The following is a 26,218-nucleotide window of genomic DNA, read 5'->3' as shown; positions in this document are numbered from 1 at the left end:
TTGGGGCAGTGCCAGAGAATATGAGACAAGGTGCCCACCTGACCGCAGTTGCGCCAGCAACGGTTGCTGTTGCCAGGCCTCCACTTAGCAACCCATGCCGGGGTATAATACCAATAGTGCGCAATTTTTAGGAGCATCTCCTTCCCTGAAGTGCTGCACGAGGAGGCTCGGGCTCGGTGTACAATGTCTGACCATTCTTTTGGGGAGCATTCTCTATCCAGCTCAGATTTCCACTTATGCTGCGCTGGAGACATCGAGTAGTTCCTAATATTGTTGAGAAAGTTATAGATGTCCGACAAGAGATGCTTATTTGAGGTGCGTAAATGAACCAGATCTCAAATTTCGTAAGGAGGCGACCTGCATGCAGGCGAATCTGAGGTTGCGTAGCGCAGTGCCAGGTACTGATTAATTCCCTCCTTGGGAATCCCATAGTGGGCTACCAGCTGGGGAAAGTCCATAATGCCTGGTAGATCAAAAAGATCGGCAATATGTTTACAGTTGGCCTCCTGTCATTTTAAGTAAGCAGAGGGGATGTCCGGGTTCCCAATGAAGGGGATCAAGGGTGAGATAGTCGTAGAGAGCTGACATCTCCCCTGTACTTTATCCCATACTGTCAAGGTAGCACGCAGAGCCGGCGAGAGGTACGCACCCGGAGGACGGTGTCGCCTCGGGAGCCAAGGAACTTTCCAGATGTGAATTCCCGCTACGCCCGATCCATAAAGCACCAGTGCTTTTCGTACTCTAGTTGGTACCATTCCACCATCCAGCGCAACTGGGCCGCTTCATAGTCCTGGCCCAGGTGAGGGACACCCAGACCTCTGTCCTCCTGCCGCAGATACGTAAGCTGTCGAGCCATGCATGGCTTCTTCTGTAGTTCTGAAAATTCTGGACTCGAGAATTAAACTTCATCATAGCATGACGATTTTTATATCAAAATACCGAGAATGGCTAGTACACTATGTACAAGCATTTTCATCATATTCGAGTGATGATTTCACCTCGAAATCGCAGTTTTCGTCTTGAACCCTTGGCTTCCATTTTGTATACGGCAGCCATTTTGGGAGTTGCCCTTTACATAGGCTTATGATACAGCTAAATTCGATTCCAAAGGACACATACACCTTAATTGACTTTCCTGTGACCTGGGCAAGTTGGAACCATTGCCCCAGGCCGAACCTGTTTGGTCAGTTCTTCTCCCAGTGGCCGAACAAGACAGCATCAAGGCACAACAGGCCATAAACCCTTTTCATCGCGCACACACCCTGCCGAATCTTGCTCAAACCTGTCCCTGCTCTTTTCTCTTTCACTTGCTTTATGATGGGGAGGTGCCCGTTTTTATTGGGGGTCCAACGGTATCTGATGGAAATACTGGGCCTTGCCGGGTAATTTGTTGTGGGCTGGACGAACTGAAATATGGGCTTGTCATCATGACTCTGCTTTTCCTTTGTAACGAAAATATGTGAATAGTATACTGTAAATCCAAGAATGTTTGCCTGAAGCTTAATATTTTGTATAAAAAGAGAAGCCTGGCTTTGTAAGATGGAGCAGTCTCCTGAGAATATACATCCCGTGTGTTGTACTTCTAGGACCTGTTACTTGGTTGCAGCCAATAAAATCGATCCTTGACTTCACCTAGAAGACTCTGAGTTTCTGTGGTCTAAATCAGGAAAGTACTCGAGGTCTTTGGGTGTGTACCCTAACACCACTGGGTTACCGGTTCTGAAAAACCCAGTACCTCAGTTGGCGCCCAACGTGGGGCGATACCAGCGGTACCGGTCCAGCCAGAGGTTCGTGAGGAGCTTCGTGTGAAAATTCTGGAGGAAGGCCAACCACTTCATCGACCCCTGCATGTCGACGTGGTCCGAAAGTCTTTGCTGCGAGGATCCCTGCTTCCCGACGGCTACAAAGGACTGCTGCCCTGGCTATCGCCCTGATTTGGACCCTTGAAGTTTGGTAGAGCGAAACGATAAGACGAGTCTTCTGGTGACGTCATCGATATCTCAGTTAAGTATAAGTGGAGCGTCTCCCAGTCCTTAGTTGGTTCTTAGTTTTAGGTATCCTTTGGGATCATTTTTGGAACTTGCAAGTGCCAAAGCCGAAGGACTCGTGTATTCACGAGAATATCGTAATCGATAATCCTTTGAAGTTTGGAGCTAGACTAGAGAGCGAAGATGCCTGGTCTTAGCAGACTTGGAAATTTGTTTTGTCTTGGTTGTAATAATAGGGACTCCCGATTGGAGGACTCGTGTCCGGTTCCTCCGATTGGAACTCCAACTTATGAATTATATGTAAAACATTGCGTAGGTCCCATCACATATAATGAAGTGTGGATCAGATACACCAGAAAAGATGGTGTTTTAAAATGGCCCCAATATGGTAGCTTTGACACGGAAATCTTAGACAATCTCGAAGTTAAACTTTTCAAGAAGAAAGCCCGGCCGGCGATGTTTGACTCTTTCCGCCTATGGCGTAAGGAAGCCAAACAGAAGGAAATTAAATTAGCGAAGAAAAATAAGGGAGAAAGGGGTATTTCGATAATGCAAGCTGCTATGCAGTTTAAAGACAATGAAGAAGAACAAATGAGTGAGCAGTTGCACAGGCAACGTAAAATGGTGATAGATAAATGCTATCCAGTTTTGCCACCTCTTCAGCAAGATGCAGCAAAAGAGCTTGAAAAAGATCCCTTAATGTCGCATTTGTTAAGTTCGCCACCCCCTATGCGCAAAATGCTACGGCACCTCCGCAACCTTTAGTTGCGCAACCTGTGATTGCATTGCCTCCTGCTCCTCCACAGCACCCACCAGCTACTCTTCAGCTGGCCCCTGCTCCTTCGGTGCAGCCTCCTCAAGGCCCACCGATCACATCTGCTTCGCCTGTGCTTTCTACGACTTTACCTAGTGCACCTTCTATTTCTCCTAATGCTCCCTCTGCTATTGCCTCTGCTCCTGCCTTATCTCACCCTGTTTTTCTGCCCGTTCTTCCGTCAGTTTCTCCTCCCGTTCGACAGAGAATGGCCAACACTGTTACTAATCTTTTCTCACCCTTCTTCGGGTCGCCTAATACGACCCCTAACACGGAACGAAGACAGTTGCGGAATCAACTGCCTGACTATCGAGAGAGAGATTTACTGAATCGTTTAGCGCATAAATGAGTTATCGACGCTGTAAGGTATGATGTAGAGTCTGTCATGGAAGTTTTCCGTCAATGGGAAGCACCGAAGCAGAGATATGTTTTTGAACAAATGTGTGTTTTTCTCTGTGAAGATTTGGAAGACAATGATCTGGAATACAACCCGACGAGTTGTGTCGTGCGCGGTTCGAGTTCGCAGAGGGCATGATCGTAGGTCCCGATGTCGAGAGAGCGGTTGAGACATTGTTGTCGTATCGGAGTAAGGGGGGCACTTCTCAATCACTATTTGAGCGTGACGCATCCGGTAGGAAAAAGGCGCGACAGTACCCCATGAGAGAAGTCCCTCCAGTATGGAAGGAAGAAGTAGCAGCTGGTCCTGGTAATGTTCCACCACTTGTGCCAGCACATTTTCAGCGTGTGTGGGTACATGTTCCTTGGAAGCGAGCTGAAGTTTTGGCCCTTAAACAGACATTGCCTGATCCCCGTAAAAATCCCGCAGGGTATTACAAAGAGTTGTCACAGACTGCTGGGTCATGTATCATGAATTTAGCAGACATAGACATGTTGTTTGGGAACGTTGTTCCACAGCCTCTATGGGGAAAGATTCGTCATGCGGATCATGATCAGGAGTTAGGTGACTCATGGGCTAATATTACTGCTGTAGATGGCCGACAAGTTGGTGGTGCTACGCCTGAGCCTTTAGTAGCTGAACTTCCTGGTAAAATAATTGATTACATGAAAACGATAATGCCTGCGATGCGTGTAAACTGGGATAAGTTGTCTGCATGTAAGCAGAAGAAAGATGAAACGGTGTCTGATTTCTTCACCAGGTTTGAAGAAACGTTTGTCGACCAGTGGTCATGATATGAGCACAGAAGGTGGTCAGCGTTTGTTCGTCGATAAATTCGTGCGCAATCTGCTTCCGGAGTTGTGTAAGAAGTTAAAAGATTCAGAGTTCATGGGCAGTTTCCTCTTCAGCACAGATATTGGCTACTGCACAATATTACGAAAATCGAGACAAAGACGAGAAAGATAGATCAGAAAAGAAAACTAAGGAGCTGAAAACAAAGGTTTTGTTACAGCAAGCATATCCGCCACGTGGTGGTGGTAGCCAGAATAATGGTGGTCAGAATAACTATCAGAGTAATTATCAGCAGCCTCAACAGTATCAGAGGAACTCGCAAAGAGTCGAGTATACTCAGCCACGTGTTCCTGTAGGCCCCAACCAGTGTTCGTATTGCAAGGAAGAGGGTCGTTTTAAGTATAGCTGCCCTATTCTGTTACAGCGCGCGAATGGTGTTTCAAACACAAGAGGTAGAGGTGTTCAGCAAGCGCCTAGAGGTAGAGGACGTAGAAACGTCCCCCAGAACGCACGTCCCCTTCCACCTCAAAATTCTATGAATAGGTTCGATCAGCAGAATAACGCATCTGGTAGGACAGCTCAGTACTATGCTGATGATTACTATACAGAAGAGGAGCATTGGGAAGGTAATGATTGCTAGGACAGCCATAGACAAAGAGAGGGAGTTGTTTCAGTTCCAGTAGATCAGAGTGGACCATACGTTGAGGTGATTACATCAGGTGTGTCAGAGCCTTTTCTGTTGGATACTGGTGCTACAAAGAGTTCTATTATGCACTCCAAACTCCTTGGCGCACCTTTGTCTGGCGAAATGAATGTATCAGTGGGTTTTTCTGGCGCCCTGGTTAGAAATCCGATTTCTGACCCTTTGTCTCTTTCTGTTGGTCCTTGTGAATTTGAAGCACCCCTTATTCTGACAACAGGTTGTGGTGAAAACTTGTTGGGATTGGATCTGTTAAAAAGATTGTATGCGACTTTGTACTGTTCTCCTTCGGGAGTACAAGTTACTTTAGGTAAGAAAGTGGTTTCTCCAATGTATTTTTTCAAGGGATAAACTTCCAACAGAATTGTCGTTTCTTCCCGATATTCTTTGGGCTACTGGTCCTAATGATGTGGGTCTTTTAGAAATACCACCATATGTTGTAACATTGAAAGCCAATGTTAAAATGCCACGAATTCCCCAATATAAAATCTCTAGTGAAGGTGAAAAAGCTTTGCTAGCGATCGTTTACGATCTAATTGAAAAAGATGTAATTGAAGAGACAAGAGGCAATGTTTGCAATAGCCCTGTTCTGCCTGTTTTAAAACGAACTGATCCTTCCCAGCCACCTGTTTACAGATTTGTGATTGATCTTAGAGAGGTCAATAAAATAGTCGTACCACAATTTCCAGTTGTTCCTGACATTACTGCCCTTTTGACTATGATTCCAGCTTCTGCAACATGGTTTTCGGTGATTGACTTGAAGAATGCTTTCTTCAGCATCCCGATTGCTGAGGAGAGCAGGGATATTTTTGGCTTCAGTTTAGGAGGACGCAGCTTCCGCTTCAAACGCGCTCCCCAGGGCTACTGTGAAAGTCCATCAATATATAGTCAAGCTTTAAAAACACAGCTTGATACAATTGTTTTACCTGAAGGTGCTACTCTTGTACAGTACGTTGATGATTTGCTTGTCGCTGCAGATACTGAGGAAATATGTAAGAAAGCCACGTTGTCATTGTTGCGTCATCTGGTGTGATTTGCATCACAAGGTGTCACTTTCCAAATTACAATATTGTCAACAAGAAGTGACCTACTTAGGTCATCTCTTATCGAAGGAGGGAAGGAAACTGACCCCAGAAAGAATTCAGGCAATAGCGAAATTGAGTGTGCCAAGAACACAGAGAGAAGTGCGTGCTTTCTTGGGTATTACATCATATTGCAGACAGTGGATACCAATTTTTTCGTTATTAGCCAAACCTTTGGTGGCATTAACGTGTAAAGACACACCCAATCCTGTTCCTTGGTCTGAAGAGTGTCAGAAAAGTTTTTCTGAATTGCGCACAGCATTATGTTCGGCTCCTGTGTTGGGTACCCCCAACTATAGTAAGCCCTTTACATTGTATGTCCATGAGAAACAAGGCTGTGCATTATCAGTGCTGACACAGTTGTTTGGAGACAAACAGCGTCCATGTGCATATTTTTCGTCGACTTTGGATCCAGTAGCTAAAGCATTGCCAAGTTGTTTAAGAGCAACAGCGGCAGCAGCTGTTTCTATTCGGCAGTCAGCGGGTCTAGTGATGAATAATATGTTAGTCGTGATGGTTCCACATGCAGTGGACACGTTGTTAAACAGAACCAAGACACAGCACTTAACTAGTGCTCGATTGTCAGGTTACGAATTAACCTTGTTAGCAAGTCATGTGCACATAAAAAGATGTAGCACATTAAACCCAGCTACGTTGTTGCCAATTGTAGAGGAATTAGATTCTTCAGAACAGCATGATTGTTTTCTTAGAACAGAAGAAGAAACGAAAGGGAGAATAGATCTCCAGGACACTCCTCTTGCTGAATGTGATGGTACATTGTGGGTGGATGGTTCATGCTTCAAGCTCCCGAATGGTGATACGACTGCAGCATATGCTGTCACGACTTTGCATACAATTGTTGAAGCGCACGTATTCCACATAATTCAGCTCAAGCAGCAGAATTGATTGCACTTACGAGTGCATGTGTGTTGTCAAAAGGAATAAAAGTGACTGTCTACACCGACAGTCAGTATGCATTTGGTGTGGCTCATAGTTTTGGACGACTGTGGAAAGAACGTGGGTTCCTGACTTCGCATGGAGCTAAGATTCAGCATGGTCGGTTGGTGAATGAGCTTCTTGAATCACTGACCTTGCCTCTGCAAGTGGCGATTGTGAAATGTAGTGCTCACAAGAAGGTGACTGATGATGTTGGTCGTGGAAATGCATTTGCTGACAAAATCGCGAAAGAAACTGCAAGGAATGTGATGAGCCGAATGTATGTTGCAGGCCCTGCAAGATGGGTTGGTGATGTTGGAATGTGTGAAGACACGATAGAGAGTGTGAAGTCTATTCAAGCTGGAGCTACAGAGAAAGAGTTGAGCATGTGGAGAGAAAGTATGGGTAGAATGGATGCAAATGGTTGCTGGATTGAATTGTCAGGGCATCAGAGATGGTTGTTACCCGATGCATATGTGCTTGCAGTGGTTACAATGGCTCATATCAGCGTGAAAGGGATTTGCAAGTTGTTGGCTCCAGTATGGCAAAATTCAGGAATTCCCAAGTGTGCAGAGAATGTCGTCAAGAATTGCATGGTGCGTCTGAAACACAATCCTGGTAGGGGAACCCCAACTCCAGCTGGTCATTTTGCACCTCCTACGTATCCGTTTGAGGTTTTGCAGCTAGATTTCATCCACATGGAGAGGTGCAATAACTTAAAATACGTACTCGTTGTTGTTTGTGCCTTTTCAAGATGGGTGGAAGCCTATCCCCTAAAAGACAACACTGCCTTATCCACAGCTAAAGCCCTTGTGAAAGAGTTCTTCCCCAGATTCGGAATGCCTAGAATGGTCTGGAGTGACAATGGGAGTGAATTTGTGTGTCGTGTGATGAAGAGAGTATGTGAAGGGCTAGGCATTCAGCAAAAGTTCCACGCTGCAAATCACCCCCAATCAGCTGGATTAGTAGAATGCTACAACAGCACTTTAAAACTTAAACTGGCCAAAATCCAAGCGAGCTCTGGTCTTAAATGGCCTGACGCTCTACCCCTAGCACTCCTATCCACCAGAATGACATTCGCGAGTGGGACTTAGTCCATATGAGATAGTTTTTGGCCGCCCGGCCAACATATGGGGAGTGCCAAGGCCCACTAAGTTCAGTGAAATAGAGCACCCTGTTTTGCTTGATTATTTGTACGAATTGACGGCTAAATTGCGTGTTTTGCATCAACAGGTCCATGACACCCTGCCTCCGGTCTCTGAAACTCCAGGTCACCCCATCAACCCTGGATCCTGGGTTCTTGTGAAGAACTTCCAGCGAACCAAGAACGATCAGCCCAGGTGGACCGGATCGCACCTCGTCCTTCTTTCCACAAGATCAGCTGTTCGAGTGGAGGGGAAGAAAAACTGGATCCACGGGATCCATTGCAAACGGATCCCTCTGCCTCTGCCGTATGACCAGTGGGTCCAGAAGGGTGTCGCCGACTCAGAAACTGAAACTGTGCCACGTTTTCTGCCTTTCAGTGATGCACGTGTAAAAGGAACACTTACTGAACAAGAGAGTGATAACATTTTGCAACCAGCTGTATCACCGTCAATTCGATTGGACACTACAGAACCTGAACTCCTTTTCAAAGACCAAACAGTACCTGGGAGACAGCGCTATAATTTGAGGCCGAGACCTATGGACAAATAAATCCTTTTTCCCTACTATTTTATGAAAAGTGCAGCTCTCCCATCTGAGACACTTGCTTATTTTTGTTTTTCAAACCGCCATCCGGGTTCTGCTGCTAGGGCCGCGATTGCCCAAAGTCTTTGGGGTGCAGCTGACGACGTTAGGTCGACAGTTCTGGTTGGTCCAAGGGAGTTGCCCTAGACTGACAGAAGCATTCCTTAGCAGAAACAACCTCCCATCGCGGGCAGCACTTTAGAGAGGATGGAGTTTTTCGAGATGAAGAGACCTGCCAAAACCATGAACTTTAAAACCAAGATATGTAAAATAATGACAAAGAAAAGCTTTTTGATATTGTGCATTTTCATGTTATTCAGTGTGATGATATTTTTGATAAGTTATGTTTTATTCTCTTTTCAAGTAACATTTGCACCCACTACATCGCCTATACCTCCTCCTTCCACTGTTTCCTCACATTCTTTTCAAACCCTTCCTGAACACGAATCAGCTAGGAGATTAGAGTTTATTAATAACTCATTTGTTCAGCTTTTGCACCAACACCAACTTGTAATGAGCACAACTAACTGTTGGGTGTGTGGTCTTATGCCTCACACAACGGATAAAGGTATCCCTTATCTGGTCCTGCCATTCAGTCACAATGGTTCTGTGTGGGCATACAGAACACTGTTCATATATGCACATGAAATCTACCCCCTACGTTCTGTAACAGACAATCCTAAAAATAGTGCTCTAGTTAAGGGTATAGTAGATATGATAAAGGAAGACATTTCTTATGAGACTATCCCGAGAGATGAGACACTAATATACACAGGATGGAACGTAACCGGATATGGAGCTACTCTGAGTGAGAAACAGCAAGCTAAGAGATCTTCCCCGATTTGGATTGTACCCCATCCCAGCCCAGACTTCCCCTTCGTTTTTAGCAGCTAAGAGTACCTATTTCATCTGCCATGATAGAGCCTATACATGGTTGCCCCCTGACTTTTCGGGCACATGTTTTGTTTCATTCCTGTTGCCTCCCACCTACACAGCAGCGGCAGATTACCACAAGACAAGGATAGTTAGAGGTGTCTTGAGTAAAGAAGACACTGCAGGACAAGAATTTGGGGACTTCGTAAAGGGTTTTCTGCCGTTCTGGGGACCGATGGCTAACAGCAGGAACATAAGGCAATTGACAAGGGTGGTTGAGTCCACCGTAATTGAAACTGCTGGTGCCCTTAGTAACTTGACTGCAGAGCTCCAGTCGGATCGTCTTATGACCCTTCAGAACAGGGTCGCATTAGATGTCATACTTGCAGACTGAGGTGGGGTATGTAGATTGATCCAATCGAGTTGCTGTGTTTTCATTCCAGATAACGCTCCAACAGTGTACCAGGCCATCTCTAAACTGCATAAGATTTCCGAATCTGTTCATGTGGATAAAGGAGATTGGTCTTTGATGGAATGGTTCTGGGAACTGATATCCGGCTGGGGATGGAAAATTCTGATGGTCATTGGGATGGTCTTAGCCATTCTTTTCCTGTTCTGTCTGTGCGTGCAGTGTGCTCCTGCAATATGTGGCCTCTGTGCTACATCATGTGTAAGTAAACCTGTATCAAGAGACGAGCTAAGTACTAGAATGATGTTACAGCAACATCTCAATGACTTTAGGAATATAGACCTGGACTCAGATTAGCGTGAGATTAGGTTAAATTGCCTATGTAAGGGCAAAAGGAGGGTTTGTAGTTCTGAAAATTCTGGACTCGAGAATTAAACTTCATCATAGCATGACGATTTTTATATCAAAATACCGAGAATGGCTAGTACACTATGTACAAGCATTTTCATCATATTCGAGTGACGATTTCACCTCAAAATCGCAGTTTTCGTCTTGAACCCTTGGCTTCCATTTTGTATACGGAAGCCATTTTGTGAGTTGCCCTTTACATAGGCTTATGATACAGCTAAATTCGATTCCAAAGGACACATACAACATAATTGACTTTCCTGTGACCTGGGCAAGTTGGAACCATTGCCCCAGGCCGAACCTGTTTGGTCAGTTCTTCTCCCAGTGGCCGAACAAGATAGCATCAAGGCACAACAGGCCATAAACCCTTTTCATCGCACACACACCCTGCCGAATCTTGCTCACACCTGTCCCTGCTCTTTTCTCTCTCACTTGCTTTATGATGGGGAGGTGCCCGTTTTTATTGGGGGTCCACCGGTATCTGATGGAAATACTGGGCCTTGCCGGGTAATTTGTTGTGGGCTGGACGAACTGAAATATGGGCTTGTCATCATGACTCTGCTTTTCCTTTGTAACGAAAATATGTGAATAGTATACTGTAAATCCAAGAATGTTTGCCTGAAGCTTAATATTTTGTATAAAAAGAGAAGCCTGGCTTTGTAAGATGGAGCAGTCTCCTGAGAATATACATCCCGTGTGTTGTACTTCTAGGACCTGTTACTTGGTTGAAGCCAATAAAATCGATCCTTGACTTCACCTAGAAGACTGAGTTTCTGTGGTCTAAATCAGGAAAGTACTCGAGGTCTTTGGGTGTGTACCCTGACACCACTGGGTTACCGGTTCGGTACCGGTTCTGAAAAACCCAGTACCTCACTTCCCACCCCAAATGAAGCCATTAATTAGTTGTTGCATTTGGACCAATACCGTGGATGGTGGACACAAGGGAAGCGTCAGCATAACGTATAGCAAATGCAGTAAGATTGTCATTTTAAAGGCTGCTATCTTGCCCAGCCATAAAAGAGCATGCCTCCTCCAGTAGTTCAGATCAATGCAGGCTTTAGCCAGTGCTTCCGAGAAATTCACCTGTGCCGTCTTCACAGTGGTAGAGAAGATCCGGAGCCCCAGATAGGTAATGTCACTAACAGCCCAGGAGAATGAAAAGAGTTGTGACAGAGGAGGTCCACCACTGGGAGCATGAGACTCAACACTTGAGATTTCTGCAAATTAATTTTGAACCCTGACACAGCGCTGAAGGCAGCTACCTCCATCAGCAGGTGGGGAGAGATGACTGAGGATTGGACAGGAAAAGGATCACGCAGTCCACGTACAGTGAGATCCTGTGCTCCCTATCCCCCATCCAAACCCCGTTGACCGCAGGAAGCTGGCGAACCCGTCCCATTCAGCAAACAGCTCCATGTAGAGTGCGAAGAGGAAAGGAGATAGCGGACACCCCCGTCTTGCGCCACCCCTGATTGGGAAGGGCTGGGAGACCACTCCATCGACTCTCATTCGGGCCTACACAGTTCACCCATTTCCGGAACCGCTCCCGGAGGCCGTATCGGCATAGGACCTGATGCAAGTAGGGCCAATGGACCCGGTCAAATACCTTCTCGGCATCCACCGACAAAAACATCACCGGGAGTTGGGTGCGTTGTGTCTTATCTAACAAGTGGCACAGCTGTCGAGTCCCATCCCCACAGTTGCGGTCCAGAATAAACCCAGATTGGTCCGGGTCCACCATACCTTGCATATGTGGGGCGAGTCGAGCCGCCAAGATGGTGGTAAAAAAATTTAGGTCCACATTAAGCAGTGAGATGGGACGGTACGAAGCGCACTCCCGGGTGTCCTTTCCAGGTTTGGGTAAGACCACAACTTCAGCCATGGTCATCGAAGGGGTAAGTCTCCCCATGGTGCTGAAGGTGTCTGCCTCCAAATTGGACGCAATGGAGTCCAGTAGTGGGGTCACAGGAGCTGCCCGTGTGAACTCTTCAGCTGCAGTGGGGTCCAGGCTTTCAGCTGAATATAATGCCTTATAGAAGGCCTCGAATTCAGATGCGATGTCCTGGTCCGCTCGCAAGATTACGCCCGGGCATTCATAAGTTCCGCGACTCAACGCGCCGCTGTTTCAGCTCCAAGATGATTCAGAAAAGGGGGTGGTGATGAACAGAGTGTCTGAATAAAGCAGACCACTCTTACCCAGTCCAAAGATCAGGGTTTGATCCATCACCGTTATTTAGCTCACTGCCCCATCCCAGCTCAGAACCTGGCTATATGCAAATTAGTCTGTCCCTGGCCCAGTGCATCATGGGAACAGGGCAGACCAAACTACCAAGCCAATTCTTCACCAGAAAGGAGACAAGCTACCGGGGACCGGTTTCTGGCATTTCAGCCTCGTCGGCCCGGCTTGCTTGAATCCTGATGGAGCAGTGAGCAAGGGACTCATGTCTGAGTATACCCTTCCACGCTTATGGTGGACAAAATGATTCAGAAAAGGGGGTGGTGATGAACAGAGTGTCTGAATAAAGCAGACCACTCTTACCCAGTCCAAAGATCAGGGCTTGATCCATCACCTTATAGAAGGCCTCGAATTCAGATGCGATGTCCTGGTCCGCTCGCAAGATTACGCCCGGGCATTCATAAGTTCCGCGACTCAACGCGCCGCTGTTTCAGCTCCAAGGGCATGTGCCAAGAGTCTCCCGGCTTTGTTCCCCCCTCCTAATAACGTTGTGTGGTGCGGAGCAAAGCATATTCAGGGCAGTGCATGTCTAAGGCCCTTAATTTCTTCCTCGCTTGCGTAAGGAGTCACCGTGTCGGCACTGCCCCAGTACAGCGATGAACCCCCTCCAATTCTTGAATCTGAGCCTCCAGCTCCCCCTTCTTCACCTTACGGTCCTGGTTATGACTTGCCGCAATAGCTATACAGCGCCCGCAGATGACTGCCTTCAAGGCATCCCATAGCGTGCCCACCTCAACCGCACCAGCGTCATTCAGTTCCAAATATGTTTTAATGGCGCCCGTAATTCAGTGACATTGGCATCATAGGCAAGTAGTGTGTGATTTAGGCGCCAGGCATAACGTTCCGGGGAGCCGCCTGGGAGAATCAGCATTAAAACTATCAGGGAATGGTCCGAGAAGCCCGCTACCCCCAATAGAGACGTTGTCGGTACACACCGTGACCCTGTGCGGAGTCCAAAAGAGGTCTATGCGGGCGTAAGTTTGATGCGCTGCGGAAAAGAAAGTATATTCCTGTGCGGAGGGGAAGTTATGGCACCAAGCATCCGTAAGACCGGCTTCTCTCAGCCGCTGAAGTGTCGTGGCCGAGCGTGAGCCTGTATGCCCCATCCTGAGCGTCAACCTGTCCAGGTCCGCGGTTGGGACTATGTTAAAGTCCCCCCCGATCACTACATCCTCATCCGGGGATTCCATGAGTAAATTCAGGGTATCACAAAGTAAAATCTCCTGATGCTTATTAGGACTGTAGACCGATGTTAATGTGTGCACCCGGCCCCCCTTTAACACCCGCAGAGAAAGAAGGCGTCCCGCAACATCTGCGAAAGTCCTGGCCACAATCCCCTGGAAATGTGTAGCCAGGAGAATCGCCACCCCTGCCTTCTTCCTGAGACCTGAGGAGAAGTATTGTCGGTCAAACCATCTAGATCGAAGTCGCTGCCAATCCGCCCGCATAAGGTGTAAAAGGCAAATATCACACTTTGCGGCACTCAACAAGTTAAGAAGCGTTCGCCTCTTCGTCGGTGAATTAAGGACCCGAACATTGAAGCTCAAGATAACTACTTTAAGACGGGTCACGTGTCAGTGTGAGGAAGAACCATTGTACACAAGCCCCGCCATCAACAGAGAGAAACCAGGGATGACTGAATACTTGCTCCCCCACCCCACTCTGCACCCCCAGACTCCCATCCAAACAACCCTGTCCTCCCACGCAGCGCTGTGCAGTGTCACCCGGTCTGGAGGGGTCGTCCCACGGTGTGTGCCAGTAAATAGATCCCAGGAGTTTAGCAAAGCATCTAGTGAACCTGGGTGGATAGGAGCCCAAAAGGTGATTGAGCAATGCACCCCGAAGAAGCCCAACTGCCAAAACCTACCCCACCTGAGGCTCCCATCCACACAAAGCACAACTCCCACCCCGACTTCCAGAATCAAAGACACTCCCTACCTGACCATAAAGGAGCCACAGATCTCATGTAGGTATAGAGAGAAAGCCAGGAAAAGCAGAAGGAAGAAAACAACAGAGGAGGAGTAACAGGAAAACAAAGGAACAACAGTGACGTTGTCTCATCAGAACAGATCGCACTCTCGTGCAGGGGTCCATGTGTCTGGCAGTTGGTCATCACCATCCAGATGGTGTGGCTCCACCACCAAGACCGATGTTGCAAGTCACTGGCACCAGACCCAACATGGCAGCATAAGGACCCTGGGCATCCAGCAGCTCCCTGCGCCTCTGCAGGGTAAGGGGCAAAAGATCCTGGAAGACACCCACTTGGAGGGCTTCGAAATCCACCATCGAGCGATCCCTCGTGGCGGCCATGATGAGTTCTTTCTGACGAAAGGAATGCAGGCAGGTCAGGATGTCCTGTGGTTGGCCGGGGCCCGAGGCGGACCGCCCAGCACGATGTGTGCGGTCCCACACGACTTCCTTGTCTCGCAGCTCCGGGACCATGTGCCTAAAGAGACGAAGGACCCGCTCTTCCAATGTGCCTCTATCAGCCAAAAGTGGAACTCCCTTAATGCGGATATTAGAGTGCCTCGAACGATTTTTTAGGTCTTCCAGATTGAGGTACAGCTCATTGTTTCTTTCACGGAGATCGAGGAGTTACCTAGCCTGAAGCGTAAGCTCTTCCTCTCGCCTGTCTCCGTTGCGTTCCAGGGTGTCCATTCTGTCCCCAATTTCTCCGAGCTCCGTCTGTAGCTGCTTGACATCAGAGGCCATTTCTTGACGGAGGCTAGAAAAGTCATCTCTAAGCGAACTGAAGAGCTGTTCCACTAACTCCTTTGTGATGGGATCCGCCGCATGACTGGCCTCCGGGTGCCTGCCTGGATCGTTAGACATTTTCCCGCTCTTTTTCTCGAGCAGGTCTTTGATGGAGGGATCCTTATTCATAGTCTCTCTCCTGGCTTGAGAGGTGGTCATACAATGAAAAACAAGAACACTACAAACAATATGAAAGGGCGATAGCTCCAAATGTAAAAATGTCACCCAGCAAAAGGCTGATATCACAATTATTTATTCATCGTATTTTTAAAATTCATTACTTTTTTCTAGAAAAATGATTTGCATAAATATTTTTAGTGCATAAAAGTGAACACATAATAAATAACATTCATGTGCACAATAAGCAGATAAACATCCTACAGACAACCCTGAAGCACGAAAAAATAACACTAAACAAAATATCAACTAATTAACAAATAAAGTACAACTGAATAACAAATGCATCACTGTGAAACTCAAAGATTACATCACAAAACAAGAAACATTATACACAAAATACATAAACAATACACCACAGATAACAAATATGACAACAGAAGTGAAAGCGCTGACGCGCGTTTCGGAAATGCCACTGTTGAGTTCTTCCTTCATCAGGGTGCAGACTTCATCTTTATGATTTGTGGCCATGGAAGGGCCATCAATAATCAAAATACACAATGTATAGTGTATAAGCAGGTCTGAAAGACATTGGCTAAGATACAATATGCAGCAAAGAACCTTAAAAGGTATACAATGTATAACTGCACTGGGGATATAACTGCACTGAGGATACGTTTAGAAAGAACGATCCGAAAACCTAGAAGGGGTGCCACATGGCGATGCAAAGAAGCGGAGAAGGAAAAATCCACTCAGGGTAAAATATAGTCGCAGCTGCTCCAAGGTACAATACTTCAATATTCAATCGAGATACAATTGCTGGGCTGGAGAAATCTCCATGCTGGCCCTGGGGGCCAAGGTATCCGGAGGGCACTGTATCCAGGAGTCTTTCCCAGTGGTGCTCAAGCCAGGAGTAGCGACATGGTGCCAAAATGATACGCCAAGGTTAGAGATGGCGATCGAACGAGCCCACACGAGAGTGCTCCCCCACGGGTCCTGCCGATAAAGTGGTCATAGCCACTGCCAGTCATTCCCAGGCCGCGTAACACCAGTAGCAGGGGTAGAGCCTCCGTCGGCCGCCACTCACGCAGAAGCCGGGTCGAACTACGTCGGGAGTGGATGAGTCCCAGTAACGTGGGAGCCGACTGCATCTAGGGCCCAGCAGCAATCCTACTCGTTCAGTCACACTTCAAGCTCAGGGGCCCCAGGGTGCTGCCCCCACTGTGTGAGCACCTTCAACGACAGCCACAGGATGTGCACACATGCAATCAAGGGCACCAAGGTGCGGACGTTAGATCTTCTCTACGCCCAACCAGGGTCCTCAACACCAGTGTGACGGATGGGGGGCCAGATCACTAAGCTCAGAGTAGCACAGCCCCAAATTTAGGCCCCACTGTTTTCAAGGGGAGCGTATGCAGGTCGGGCTAGTCACTCTCACGAAATTGGGCAGTGGAAGTAAAGCAGCCTCAAAGACTCACCCCGTTGATCCGGGTCTGTGACCTTCCCCTCTGTTTAACGCCGGGCCTCCGCCGAGACACTGCAAACACAACGGCTCTTTTAAGGGCCACCACCCTATCTAGAAGAGAGGCCGCCGGGCCACCACCCTATCTAGAAGAGGCGGCTCCATTCCTCCCCCTTCTCACTCTCCGCCAATTGGCCTCTGTGGACGCGTACGAAGCAGGCAGATCACCCACCCAGTACAGGCCTCACTGCAGGACGCAGTCTTATCGCCCTGAATCCGCAGCAGAACCCGTTGCCGATCGTTTTAATCTGGGCCCTCAAGGCCCATGGGACACCCCCGCCGCCGTCGGCCCAGGCTTAGACGGCGGGACCCCCGGGTCGCTCCTTGGCTGACTCAGGTTGCGTCGCCGGGCGCCACACCTCAGACACCGCTGCCGATCGCCGCTGAGGACAGGGCCCGCTCACCAGTCCGCCGCACCCTCGGTGAGTAGCACAGCTCAGGGACTCAGGTGGTCCCGATCCGGGACTCGATGCCGCCTGTAGATGCTATAGATCGGCCTCGGCGAGCGGTGCCACTTAGAAACAGTGCTACTCAGCCACCATCTTGGCCATGCCCCCCGATTTTGCCAATTTAAAGAGGAGGAATTTTCAGGAGCAGGGTTATTAATGGACAGCTGTGTTCGTGATGTTTTGTAGTTCTTTAAAGATGCTGTGGAGAGTGGCAATTAAAGGATAATATGCATAATGTTAGCCTCCGTGTCTTTAATGAAACCTTGATTCTCATTTCACTCTACTTGGAGAATCGCCATTCTCAAGGAATCAGTAGAAGTAGATCTAACCCTTTTATTTGGTTACTCGAGAATGCCCAAGGTAAACACAAGAAAGATACCACAATGCATTTGCTGACATTTATGGAATTTGTGATTTTGCATGAAAAGCGATTATTAGAAAAATGAGGCAAACTACTGTAATAAGCATCAGTATGAATATGAAAAATTGAACCATGTTAATTGGTGCTAATGTTTGCCTGTGCCTATCTGTATCTGATACTTTACTAAAGAGAGCATAGTGGAAGCCCCATTCTGCCAGATCAAATGGGATAGCCTAAGCCACATACCTTTGTCTTAGGTGTCGAGAAGCCGGTCACAGTGGAGGACGTAGTCAGCAGGGCTGCATCTCAGTCACAGATCGCAGCGGTTCCGTGACAATCCCAGCATGAAAATTCTCCTCTCAACGTGCCTTAGCATGGAAGATGTTTATATAATAAAGTACAGTTCTTATCAACTGTGGCAGAGGCACAGAGCAGCTCATTTAATTTTGTCTAGCTAAAACGGAATGTCTCCTAATGAGTACTGAAAAAAAGGAAAACAGTGGCATTGTGTTGGTTGTATGACATTACCATGCATTTTTTTTACCAGCACGTTTTTACGATGCAAATTTTAAGACGCATACCACTACCACAAATTTACATTCACTCACACCTAAAATACCTTTACCACGCAATCAACTACAATGCATAATTTTACCACCCAAAAAAACCAGTCACAGACTAACACTGCCACCTACTGTTCATAAATGATACAATAAATCTTAATATGCTATTGTACACGAACTATATATATATATTTAAAAAAAATTACATTTATGTTGATTACAGGTTTACTTTTTGGAGGGCGATCCCAAAACCCCCACTTTTGTAATTACACTTAAAAATATATAAACTACTTACCACTTACCAATAAAAACATATACATTGGAAAGACTTGCAAGGTAAAAGTAACTCCCCATTGTGTCCTACATGTATGACCCTGGAACTAACTGTGCAGATTACAGGGTCTCGGTGCCTATCAAAGATGCACATAAAGCACATTCATAAATTAGCCGAAAGTGTGGCAACGGGCACCATAAGAAAGAGATGTCAAGTTGAAGAGTTGAATCTAAAATGGAGTATACAGGTATGTCACATGAAAGATGTGTCTGGCTGCGTGGATGGAGTCTTTTATTTGTTGGATGAGCCAGAGCGTATTCAGGTCCTCTGGGAGGGTGCTAATGTTGTGGTAGGTGTGATCCTCCATGTGATAGTTGAAGTCACAGAGGAGGATGAAGGAGTTGGAGTTGAGAGCCATAGGGGCAATTAAGTCTGCAGGAGTGGGAGGGGTGAGAAGTACTGAGACCAATGAGTGGGGCAAGAGTGAGCAGTGGGATCAGGGAAGGCAGGTGAGAGCGCTGGGACAGAAAAATGGGACAGCAAACAGCTCCAAAAAGGCATGACGTCCAAAAGGGGGAAAGGGTGCAAAAAGAGATGAAAAAAGCAGAGTTGGAGAAAAGTGGAAGAAACAACAAGAATGAGAGTACAGATTGGGCAAAAAGGCATCACATAACATCAGTAACAACCGTGACCACAGGATGGCCAGTTACATCTAAAAGACCTGCTCAAGCATTTAGTAGCAGCTGCCCCCCCCCCCCCCCCGCTTAGCATAAGCTTGGGAAAACTCCACCCAAATTAAACAACAGTTTTAATTTTGAAAGAAAGCTTGGCCTGTAGTTGGATTCAGCTCCCCCCCCAGTGGACTTAACCACAGTGCTTGAGTCAGTAAATTGTTCTTTGTTTGGATCTGAGAAAGCACTCAGAGAGGAGTTTACTGTGAATCAGACTCTTCCTTTAAGGGCAATATGGCTCCTCGAGGCCCTGGAAATTTCCTTTTTCTGTAACCTGCCCTTTGAAGAAGGAGCTGCACCACCAGATGTGGAGGAGAGCAAGCCCCTGACCAATAGGACACAAGTATGATGTAGCATATTAGAGTAGGTTTGGAAGCAGTTTTTTTTTATAAAAATGAGTCTTATGAACCACTACGGCTTTGCCCTCTCTAGTCAGACTCACCCAACAATATTAAAAGGATTAGGACCTGCAAAGAACATTGCATGGCTAAACTGTGGTGACCTTGCATCATCTCCGACTATGTAGTCCTCCATATCTGCTTTTACCGATCTGGAGATATAATGAGGTTTCAAGTGATGTTTGGGCTTTAGAAACAATCCAGACCCTCGGTGGCAAATGATGAACCAGAAGAAAACAGATCTTAAAGTTTGTTATGGGAGATGACCAGGACCAGTCGATGTATGATAAAGCACATCCAGCACGTGTTAGCCTGCCACACTGAACAATGATTGTGATCATTGGGGCTTGTTACTAGACCGCAATGTCAGAAGCACAAATTAGCGGATCCCTGTTTTCTCTGGTAACTGGACACCAAGACACTCTTTTTGGCTTTGGGTAGTGGACCTTTGAAACCGAGAAACATCAACCATGACTTGGTTGCGGCCGCTGTTGCCTTTTGGCAGTGATTTTTTTAGAGGCCTTCGGGCTTTGGACTAGTTTTGCAGATTCTCAGTCACCTGGGCTCAAACCCAAATAGTTCTCTCCTTTCCCCGAGGGCCTCAGAAAAACTTGGACAAAGGGAATATTGAAAGACGGCATTCTTTCTGGACCTTTTGCCACCTGTGAATGATCTGCAGAGTTCGTAACGAAAGACTTGAAACCTGAGCAGTCTAGACGAGAATACTCAAAGCTTTCTTAGACTTACATTGACCAAGGGTCCCTATTTTATTTTTATCTTATATTTAGAGCATATTTCAGCCCCACAATATGCTAGTAACTTCTGTCTTAGGTCAAAACAAGATTATATAAAGCACCATATGAACAATCAGAGACTTTATTACAGGCCCCTCTTTTGGGTTGATCTCAATGTTATGAAAGCTACTCAGGAGAGGTCCGAGTAGCATTTGGGAGGCACCACAAAGTGGTCAATAGAGGTGAAGGCATGGCTCAATGATCTGGGCCAATTTGATGCTTGGCACCCTAACCACCCCATGGAAATAGATAACATTCACTATTTGGCAGCACAATGGACATACACTCATATTGACGTTTATCATATAAGATATGAGGCAGGAGTACCTATTGGAAGAGGTTGACCAATCCTCCAAATACTTGTGGACCATGGTCCAGTGGAAATCATTTGTAGACCATCACAGTGTCCCTCTATTGAGGGACACTGTGATGGTCTACAAGGTCAGTGGATAACTTAAAGAGAACATGACTCAGAATGCATTGGAGGAGTTAAAAGGGTGGTGTATGTGCATTAAAAGCAGTCATTAGAGTACACCCTCATCCAGGAAAGAGTGTCTCTATGCCATACACAAGAATTAACTGTGCCCAACCCTATAACCAAACTATGGTTATAATTGGAACATTCACACAAAAGGAATCCTCCCAAAAGAACTGGATGAAGGGGATCACTGTAAGCACTCCGCTTCATGCCTTAGAGGTAGATAAAGCTAATCATATCCTCACTAGGACAGGAGCTGGCTTCCATGAGGGGTGTAATAAACCAGGTGGACTGCAGGCAGATAAATTAAAGGCATACAAAGCATGCAGACACAAATGAAGGACAAGCATTGGCATAACCAAAAGGGCTCTTCTGTGGGACCTTATATGTGTTTAGCCATCCAGCACATGATCCATTACATTAGCCATTCAAGACATCAAAGTTTATGGTAAATCAATGGCGGGAGCCATTATATGCTGTCGATTGAAAGCCACCAAAAAATGAATATGCAAGCTCATTAGTAATAATTGTTGTTTTGTCAGAAATTGATTGATACCTTGGTTAATTGCCAGAAGGCATCGGACCAGGTGTTAACTATGTGCAGATTCACTTCAGTGTTCGGTCAACCTCATGCTACATGGAAGGCACAGACATACCCAGTTGGAGGAATAAGCCTTTGTTTGATTTGGCAGAACTGTGAGCTCCATGGGGACTGGGCCATGAAAATGCCTCTCTGTTAGCAGCCAGAGTAATCAGTGTAGAAAAAAAGAAGTCCTCCCCCTTTCAAAATTAGCATGGCACGATGAAGAATGTGCGATGTTAAACAAACGACAACTACTTAGCTGCTACAACAGGGTCAAACTGGCATCATCAGGCGGCACTCTTCTCATTGACTGAGCTCACCAGTCTTTAAGAAATAACAGGAAACATGAATTAGGCGAGCCGTAAAAACGAGTGAACTAATCAAAGCAAACTCAGCAATATCTCTCAAAAAGGCAAGTTGCGATACATTGGGAAAGTGGCAGGCTACCTAAACAAAAGTTGTGGTTGGCTGACCTAGCATACTGCAATGCGCCTCTTTAGATCAATGCCAAAATGCAACCAGTGAATGGTAGACCAAAAGAGATTTGGGCATCCCACTGGGACTACCTTTTCAACAAGGATTTAACCCAACTGGCTGGCACATTAGGTGCTGTGACACCCTCGAAAGACTATCTGACTGCTGAGTATTATACAGAGGTAAATGAGTAATGACCACCCGCGGGAAAATATGTATAAATGTAGCTTTGCTGCTGAGTTAATATTTCTGCCCAAGGCGACGTTAAATTGTTGGTTGCATTGACAATTTGACAGCTGTGTCAAACAGTACACTTCGTGGTTGGATTTGGAATATTGGGCAGGTGTTGCACCTACCTATGTCAACTTTTGTACATCTGATATAGTTGTAAGGTGTTTTTGCCTGTTGATTCGATGAAACATTAAAAAAAACATAGCAGGATCTCCAATAGGCTCTGACCCTTCAAGCCTATGTAAAAGTATTTTCCATGAACCATAAGCTGCTATAAAGGCTATGGCACTCCAGTTCTGCCCCTACAACTGCGAGATTACAATAATGTTACCGTAAACACATATAAAAGAAGCAAACACTTGAACAATCGAACCAGCAAAATACAGTTGATATTCAACAAACAGTAGGTAAACTCCCTGGAAAGGTAGCCTTGTCTCAGATGCACAAGTTACTACTTGTGTAACGATATATCTGTAAGAGACATTAGTTAGTGATAAATTCCTTACCTTAGAATATCCCCAGGCGTCAGACTGGATCTGGAAATTTTTGCGTAGCAGTACCCTTGCGCGTCGATAGGCGTCGTCTGCGGCTCCGCGTCTGTGGTCGGCGTCGTGGGCGCCATGATGACGTCGTCGGAGTACTTAGACGCCGCCTCCGCGTGCTGACGTCAGTTCTTAGACACAGCTTTTCCGCGCCAGAAGCGCTGAGCCATGTTAAAAACTAACACTGGTGCCATTGAAACTAGGGCCCTGAAAGGGGATGACCTTAACCCTAGATATCGGTTCGCAGAACGGGGAGGATGGGTGGGTCGGTAAGGAATCTATCACTAACTAATGTCTCTTACAGATATATCGTTACACAAGTAGTAACTTGTGCATCTGAAAGAGACACGTTAGTGATAGATTCCTTACCTTAGAATAGATACCCCAGCAATACCAACCCAGGTGATGGGTCTGTGAACCAATAATCACACCAGAAAGTCCTGGAGGACGGAACGGCCAAAGAAGCCATCCCTCCGGACTTGACTGTCCAGGCAGTAGTGTCTTGCAAACATGTGCAGCGAGGCCCACGTAGCTGCCTGACAAATGTCCTGCAAGGGCACTCCCCGGCCCAGGGCAGTTGTTGTCGCCGTGGCCCGGGTGGAATGAGCCCGCAATCCAACCGGGGGCTCCTTTCTAGCCAAGGAGTAACATGCCTGGATACACAAGATGATCCACCGAGAGATGGTCCGCTTGTGCACCGCTTTTCCCTTCTTAGCGCCCACGTAACCAACAAAGTAGAATGAAAGCGCACGTTTTGGGTCCAGACGGTGGAGCCGCTCTTCCTCTTTAGAGGGATGCGGTGGCGGAAAGAAGGTGGGCAAGGTGATAGACTGCCCGATGTGGAAGGCCGTGACAAACTTGGGCAGGATAGATGACTTAGTACGTAACACAACCTTGTCCGGATGGACAGAAAGGAAAGGAGGAGTACATGACAGAGCCAGGAGCTCACTCACTCTCCTGGCAGAGGTGATGGCAACCAGGAAAGCAGTCTTCAAAGTGAGAAGGCAGAGAGGACAGTTGTGAAGTGGCTCAAAGGGAGCGCACATCAGAAATGTAAGAACAAGGTTCAAGTCCCACTGAGGCATCACAAACAGAACAGGAGGGAACGTGTGTGTGTGATGCCCCTCAGAAAACAATTTACAATAGGGGACTTGAACAAAGAAGGTTGATCAGGCAGCCTCAGAAAGGCTGAAAGGGCAGAAAGGTAGCCCTTGATAGTGCCCGAAACAGAGCCCTGCTGGGCAAGAGAAAGAAGGAAGAGAAGAACCTCAGAAAGAAGGGCAGCAAAAGGATCCACAGCCTTTGCTGTGCACCATGCCACAAATCTCTTCCACCTGCAGGCGTATACCGACTTTGTGGAGGGACGCCTGGCTGCCAGAATGACATTACAGACTTCAGGAGGCAAGTCAAATGGCCTCAACTGTCGCCGCTCAATCTCCAAGCATGGAGGTGGAGACTGGACAGGTTCGGGTGGAGGAACGTCCCCTGCTGCTGCGACAGAAGGTCCTCCTGAAGAGGCAGACGAACCGGGGGATCGACTGACATACTGAGTAGCTCTGGATACCAGTACCTTCGTGCCCAGTCCGGAGCCACAAGGATGACTTGTGCCCGGCCGCGCTTGATCTTCTTCAGCACTCTGGGCAGAAGTGGTATAGGCGGAAAGGCGTACAATAGACCGCAACTCCACTCGCGACAAAAAGCATCTCCGAGCGAGTGCCGCCTTGGAAATTCCAACGCGCATAACAGATGACATTGCGCGTTCTCTTCTGTGGCAAATAGATCTAACCAAGGCTCTCGCCACTGCTGAAAGAGGCCTTGCGCCACGTCCGAGTTCAGACGCCATTCGTGATCCATCATGCACCGACGGCTGAGCTCGTACGCCCTGGCGTTCAGAGAACCTGCCAGGTGTTGAGCCACCAGGGTCACGCCCTGACGTTCCAGCCATTGCCAGAGGCGCAGGGCCTCCTGGCAAAGGGTCTACGACCCCACCCCGCCCGGTTTGTTGCAGTACCACATGGCGGTGGTGTTGTCCGTGAACACCTGCACTACACTCCCCCGGACAGAGGGGAGGAATGCCTTCAGTGCTAGACGAATCGCCCTCAGCTCCAAAAGTTGATATGGAGCCGGGACTTCGGCGGAGACCAGAGGCCTCTGATCTCCGCCTCTCCCATGTGGCCTCCCCAGCCCTGGAGGGACGCGTCCGGCACAACTACGTGCTCCGGTTGGGGAAGGGAGAGGGATCTGCCGCTGACCCAATCGCGGTCCGTGAGCCACCACTGCAGCTGTCTCGCAGTGCCCTCCGAGATCAGGACATTGTCGAACAGGTTGCCCTGATGCTGGGCCCACTGAAACTTCAGGTCCCACTGCAGAGCCCGCATCCGCCACCTGGCGTGATGCACCAGAAGGATGCAGGAGGACATCAGCCCTAGAAGCCGCAGCGTCAACCTGACCGAGACCCGGGATAAAGGCCGAAAGAGTGGAATCAGAGCCTGAATATCCCGGACCCGCTGTTCGGGAGGATAAACCCGAAACTGCGCCGAGTCGAGAACCGCTCCGATGAAGAGGAGCTTCTGAGAGGGACACAGGTGTGACTTCGGCACATTGATAGAAAACCCCAGCTGGTGCAGGAGGTTTGCCATCGTCTGGAGGTGGTTGACGACTGTCTGGGGCGAGCCCGCCTTCAAAAACCAGTCGTCGAGGTAGGGGAAGACTGAAACCCCTAATCTGCGCAGATGAGCTGCGACCACCGCCATCACCTTTGTGAACACCCGTGGGGCGCTGGTTAGGCCGAAGGGGAGCACGGTAAGCTGAAAGTGCTCGTGGCCAACCGTGAACCATAGGTAGCGCCGGTGGGCCGGCCGGACGGGGATGTGAAAATAAGCGTCCTGCAAGTCCAACGCTACCATCCAGTCTCCTGGGTCCAGGGCAGCTAAGACCTGAGCCAGTGTCAGCATTTTGAACTTCTCCTTCCGGAGGAAGCCGTTTACGTTCCTTAGGTCCAAGATAGGGCGTAGGCCCCCTTTGCCCTTCTTGGGTACCAGAAAGTAGTGGGAGTAGAAACCACACCCTACTTCTGGCCCAGGAACGCGCTCGATGGCCCCCTTGGCCAAGAGGGCCGTAAGTTCCTCCTGCAGAAGTCGCAAATGATCCCCCGATACGCGGTGGTTCTGCGGTGGCATGGCTGGAGGGGTTGCCTCGAAGGGGATGGAGTAGCCCCTTCGGACGATTTGCAGCACCCACCTGTCCGATGTGACAGTGCGCCAGTGGAGGAGGTGATGGCGAACCCTGCCCCCTACTGGCGTCACATGGGCCTGAAAGCACGGACTAGGAGGGTTTTGAGGCGGATGCTGCGGGGGAAGGTGTGGATTGACCTCGCCGTTGTCCCCGACCGCCTCCACGGCGGTTTCCACGGCCGCCACCGCGTTGGATGTTAGTCTGCGGTGCGTGGCTGGCGGCACGTGTGGGGGCGCCCCTTCCTTGGCCACGAAAGGAGCGAAAGGCACCCGTTTGCTGGCGCGGGGCCGATAGGCCCAAGGACCTGGCCGTAGCCCTGGAGTCCTTCAAGCGCTCAAGCGCATGGTCTG

General features: G+C 47.9%; 1 long non-coding RNA gene across 1 annotated transcript in view; it reads right to left on the bottom strand.

Moving 5' to 3' along the window:
* The window catches only part of LOC144767487 (uncharacterized), a 98,017-nt gene that overhangs the window by 12,738 nt on the left and 59,061 nt on the right, over positions 1 to 26,218 (bottom strand). Inside the window, exon 2 of the long non-coding RNA XR_013598230.1 lies at positions 17,813 to 18,047. This is a non-coding gene — a long non-coding RNA (uncharacterized LOC144767487). The remainder of the gene's footprint in view (positions 1 to 17,812; positions 18,048 to 26,218) is intronic.

Source organism: Lissotriton helveticus, chromosome 7 (assembly GCF_964261635.1).
Source record: "Lissotriton helveticus chromosome 7, aLisHel1.1, whole genome shotgun sequence".
In the NCBI taxonomy this organism is placed as follows: Eukaryota; Metazoa; Chordata; class Amphibia; order Caudata; family Salamandridae; genus Lissotriton; species Lissotriton helveticus.
Note: the sequence above shows the minus strand (reverse complement) of the source record. Positions and strands in the feature narration are given on the sequence as shown.